Source organism: Penaeus chinensis, chromosome 5 (assembly GCF_019202785.1).
Source record: "Penaeus chinensis breed Huanghai No. 1 chromosome 5, ASM1920278v2, whole genome shotgun sequence".
Lineage (NCBI taxonomy): Eukaryota > Metazoa > Arthropoda > Malacostraca > Decapoda > Penaeidae > Penaeus > Penaeus chinensis.
This window is the reverse complement of record NC_061823.1, coordinates 20,959,896-20,965,461: the sequence shown is the minus strand read 5'-3', so window position 1 is coordinate 20,965,461 and position 5,566 is coordinate 20,959,896.

Here is a 5,566-nt window from a genome sequence, read left to right as displayed (position 1 = left end):
GCTCAGTGCCCACGGCGGGGCTTCGGCAAAGTCGGGGTGGGGGGAGTCCATGCCCTTAGCAAGAAGCTGTTCTTTGAGCTGATGACGTATCAGCACCCTGGCTGTATGAGACAGCCAGGAGTTGTTTGCAACGAGCTCGTTGTCTTGTTCGGGGCATCTGACTAATTTTTGTCTTAGGCTTGTGTTCCTGGGAGCCTGGATGACCTTTGACAGGAATTGTGTTGCCGTTAGATCGATTCGTGAGTCCAGGGGGAGAAGGTTTGCCTCCATCAGGAGGTTGAGGACCTTCGTCCACCTCGGGGCACCCAGAATGATCCTGGTAGCTTCATTTTGGACTGTTTCTAATTTGTCTGTGTGCTTTTTCTTTGCAGCAATTAGAGCGACTGAGGCATAGTCCACAATGGGCCGGACAGCATGTACATAGAATGATCTTAGTACTTTGTGTCTGGCCCCTATGCGTCTCCCAGTCATTGCTCTCATGACGGACAGTCTTGCTTTGGTTCGGTCAACCAGGTACTGGACCTCCTTATGGAAGGAGAGGGTCCGGTCTATCCTTACCCCAAGGTATAGGTAGTCCTGGACCCATTCTAATTCCACTCCCTGGATTTTCAGTCTTGTGCCTCGAACTCTCTGTCTCAGAGCCATAGCTTTGGATCTTTAGTCCTGTCCTACAACACTCCTCTGACACGAGGTCCGGACAACGCTGGGCTTTATTCTGGCTGCATGGTCCAGTGGAGGTGATAGCGAGATCGTCTGCATACGAAATGATCTGGCACCCCACTGGGAGGTTTATGTTGAGGATGCAGGACATTAAAGTGTTAAATAGGGCTGGACTGAGAACCCCACCCTGTGGCGTTCCATTTTCGAGCGGCATGTGCTGCGATAGGTGACCCTGGAATTTAACATTGGCATTCCTTTTCCTGAAGTAGTCACCTATCCAAGCCAAGAGCTTTCCTCTGATTCCCTTCTGGATCAGGCTTTCCTGAATGGCAAGCAGACTTGCCAGTTCAAAAGCCTTCTCCAGGTCAAGGAATACCACCACAGCCGGGCCCTTGCTGATTGTGCTTAAGAGTGTGGCTATGCTGTGTGCTGTGCCCATGCCCCTTGTGAACCTGTGAAGGTGTTCGTGCGGGGGTCCCGTTTTCCATTGAAGCCGGTTTAGTACCATCCTCTCAGCCGTCTTGGCCAGGCAGCTGAGCAGAGAGATGGGGCAGTACTTCCCCGGCTCCTTTGGTTTTGAGACGGGAACTATGGTATCCCTCTTCCAACTCTGGGGTAGAGTGGAAGTTTCCCAGGACTTGTTGATGAGTTGCAAGAGTGCACGCTCACCTGCTAGTCCTAGGTGGGAGATAATGGGGTACGAGATCCCATCAGAGCCCGGGGCTGTGTTGGAACTGGTTTTATAGGCTTTCCTTAGTTCCCTCAGAGAAAAGATCACGTCTGAGTTATCGGGTTCGGCTGCCCTTTCTCTGATCTGAGCATGTCTGTCTGGCTGTAGACGCTCTTGTCTTGCCCTCAGCTCGGCTGGCAGACTGTTGCTGCTCGTTCTCGCAGAGAACTCGTGCGCCAGTCTGTTAGCCTCTGCTTGGGGGTCGTGATGGGTGCACCTCGGGGCTGAGCGGCTGGTAGCTCGCTTGACCCGTTGCCACAGCTCTGAAAGGGTGGTTTGGTGGTCGAAGGACTCACACCATTGGAGCCACTTTTCCTGCCTGACTCTGTTGGCAGTTTCCTTGGCATCCGTGACAGCTTCCCTTAGGAGGGATAAGTTGTCAGGGGTTCTTTGCCTTCGGAATAGTTTTCGGCACATGTTCACCCTGTGGTTGACCTCCCTGATCTCGTCATTGAAGTACCAGGCATCTTTGTGACTTCTGGACCCAGGCCGAGTTTTGGGTATGGTCTGTGAGGCTGCTTCATTAATGGCGTTTAGTAGGCTAGCTTCGAGCACTTCCACATTTTCGCTTTGTGGGGGATTGTTGCATCTCAGACAAGGGCCAAGGCGTTTTGAAACGCCTTCCAGTTGGCCTTGTCTGTTTTCCATCTTGGATTCGGTCTTAGGATTTCGGCTGGGCCAGCATCCATGAGGGTAGTTATAGTGCCGTAATGGTCACTTGTGACGGTCTCATCGACACACCAGCCAATCCTCCCCACCAGAGTCGCAGTGGCCAGGGTGAGGTCTAGGACCCCTCCTCTGACGTGCGTTGGCTCTTGGGTGTTGAGGAGAGCGATCTCAGGGAATGTCTCTAGCACGTCGGCTATGTGATAGCCGGCCGCATCCGGTGCCCGGCAGGGAGCCAGGATGGGGTGGTGTGCATTGAAGTCTCCCCCTATGATCACTCGGTCATGTGCAGCAGAAGCACAGACCTGGCTGATGTCTAAGCTTCTACAGTGTGGCCAGCTGTACACATTGTACAGTTTAAGGGGCCCCCCGGCCAGGTGAACCTCGACGGCAAGGGATTCAACATCGTCTCCACAGTGCGATGCATCGGCTATTGCAGAGCAGGGGATTGTTGCTCTCACAAGGGTGATCAAGCCTCTCTTGCCAGGTGTTCGTGGCAGTGTGAAGGCATGGTACCCTGAGAAGCGAACAGTGTCCACTGTTAATGTCTCCTGGAGCATGACAATGTTAATGTTCCTTGATCGCACTACTGCTTGGAGAAAAGCGTTCTTAGATGGTGTGTCATGATGTTACTCAGTGATAGTTACATCAGAGACATCGTCGGAGTCTGACAACTCCATTGCGAGGTCCTCGCTGGTTGAGGGATCCTCGTCTGTTGTCAGGCTATCCTTGGGTCCACTGGGGGGTGGAGAGCCTTTGGTAGCTCTGCCTTGGGGTGGTTTGGCTTTTCTCTCAGGCTTTTTCTTGGCTGGCCTTGCTGGCCTTGCCTGGGCAAGGTCAGTGTGATCTGGCTCTGGCTGCACAGATTCAGCTTGTTTTGGCTCTGCCTGTGAAGGCATGGCCTGGTTTGGAGTGGGGAGGGGAGTCTCGTCCTGGGGTGAGGGTGAGGCTGGTCATTGCCGTCATGGCGACCGAAACTGCCTTCTCGGCTTCCTCACTCGACCTCCCCAGGGCTGTTGCTACTGCTGTGACAACAGCAGTTAACAGGAGAGTCATATCGTCCTCGTCAAAGAGGAGATGATCATCTGTTGGGGAGGTTTTTGTGGTGCTCTTAGAACCTTTTTTCTTTAGTTTCTTTTTCTGCACCTTTGGCATTGTCGGAAACTCCTTTTTGTTGGAGACATCCGGTGTCGGCTGGGGGGTGGCTTCCTTCCTCTTAGGAGGTCGGGAGGCCTTTTCGCTTTTGTTCCTTCCCCAGACATGGGTGCCCGGTGGGGCAGGAACAAAGTCTGATCGGTTTTGAGCAACCGCTTGTCGCCTGAGGGCCGCCTTTTTCCTGACAGAGCAAGTCAGGCTCCAGGCATGATGCTTCTTGGCACAGTTGGGACATTTGGCTGTTGTGTCCCTCTTTTCCTCTTTGTATGCCTTGAGGGATACCTCTGTGTTGTGTGCCTTGCTACAGTCACCACATTTAGGCTTGGCTGTACAGTTAGCCTGGTGGTGACCGTATTTCTGGCACTTGAAACACCGAAGTGGTTCTGGCACATACGTTCGAAGGTTGTAGGTGCCCCAGTTACCCAGATCAAGGGTAGTGGTTGGGGCACCTTTCATGGTCACCAGGACTTGCCTGGTTGGGGTCTTCCCCTTCGACATTCGGGAAGCCTGCACGACCTGTGGGTGTGAAGCGATCAGCTCCACATCGTACGAGACTGAGAAGCCAAGTAGCACCATCTTGGTTCTCTTTTCCTCGGGACTTAGTGGGGAAAGACTCACTTTCCTCCCATCAGTTAGCTCCTTCGTTTCCCGGAGGAAATTCAAGGTAGCTTGATCTTTGGGCATTATGATCATGCCCTGATCTCGGGCGACCCGGATCGACAACCGGATTTTCCGTTGCAACTCCAATGCCCTGACCAATTGGTAGGCATTGTCGAAGCCTTCGGGTTTAGCTGGCACTTTGAACTGGGCAAAGCGTTTAGGGGGTCCCGACTCTTCATCAGAGTCGGTATCCGGCCTCGGACGCTTCGGCCCGCCCTTTCGGCTTTCGGGCGAGGGGGGGGGGGGGGCGCCAAAAACGATCAGTGCCCCCCCAGTTAATTTGGAGCCACCACGCCACTGCTCTCGACCCCTACCCTTTTCTACCTATAAATACCCACCTTGGCTTATACATTCCTCTCGTATCTGCTCCTCTGATTTCCTTGATACACCAAATTCAAACATGCACAGAACTGTCAGTTTTTGCTAGATACCCAGCCATATTGGGATCCCGGCAATGAACAGTCAGATACATTAGCACAATCTGCCACCTTGTCTACATCCTATCAACATAGATTTTCACCGGCCTCTGACTACTACCCTCACTTCCGAACCTTCCTCTTCACCCGCTGACAGTCTTTGTGGTCTAGCCTTACTACTAATAAACTACTTAACATGAGACCTTCCATCTCCCATGGTCAATACCATTCCATAAGAACAGACGTTCGAAAACTGTTCTTGCTCACTTACGCATTGGGCACACACGCCTCAAACATTCCTATCTCAAGTCACAATCTGATCCACGTCTATGCCCCTCATAAAATGTTCCTCTTTCAGTCCAACAAATCCTACTATCCTGTCCCATCTTTTCATCAAGCGGTACCTCTGCCCCGACCCCCAACTTACTGGACATCCTCTCAGAATCCCATACTTTCCCTTAGGTAACATATTCTCCTTCCTCATACCATAAATATCCTTCGGTTGATCTAATTGTCCTAATCCCTTAATTCCTTCTCCTTTTAACAACCGTTACCTTCTAATATATACCATCAGCCCACCCTCTCTGCCCTTTCACTACCATGCTACCCACTAATACTCTTTAAACCTTTAACTTTAACATAATCATTAACTTATTCCCAACTACAGATAAGACCTTCCATCCCCCATTTACGCTACTATACTTTGCCATAGTGCTATATTACCTTGATGCCTAGGATTTTTTTTTTTTTTTTTTGTTTTAACAATCAACCATTAACCTTTCCGGTTTGTAGCTTCTACCTTCATGCAAAGTGAGACATTTTGCCCAGCATGATATTTTTTCAGATATATTTCATGCAGTCTCAAATAGATAGATATATATTTTTTCATTAATTATTCGTCTTGATACAAAATGTTCAAATGTCATCGTGATTTCAAGCATTATATCAAATACATGTTCATTCTATATGGGTATATCTGCGATATAATCTTACAGGCCCAAATATCTCAAAGGACTGTATCTTGAGTCGTTGATCCATTGCAAGCACTAAGACAAGTAAATGGCTGAGATAACTGAAATTCTCCACTTGCCGGAAATTGGGTCTCTATGGGAACATGGGGCTCACTCGCGGGTTTAAGAAAAAAGAAAGTGTGTGTCTGCAAGACGTAGAGTAGGTCTATATCAGTTCATCTCAAAGCAGGTTTTTAAGCTAAGCGCCTTGGCATCAATGCAGCTTGTTTGAAATGTGTTTTAATGAGCTCATACCATAGTTAACATAG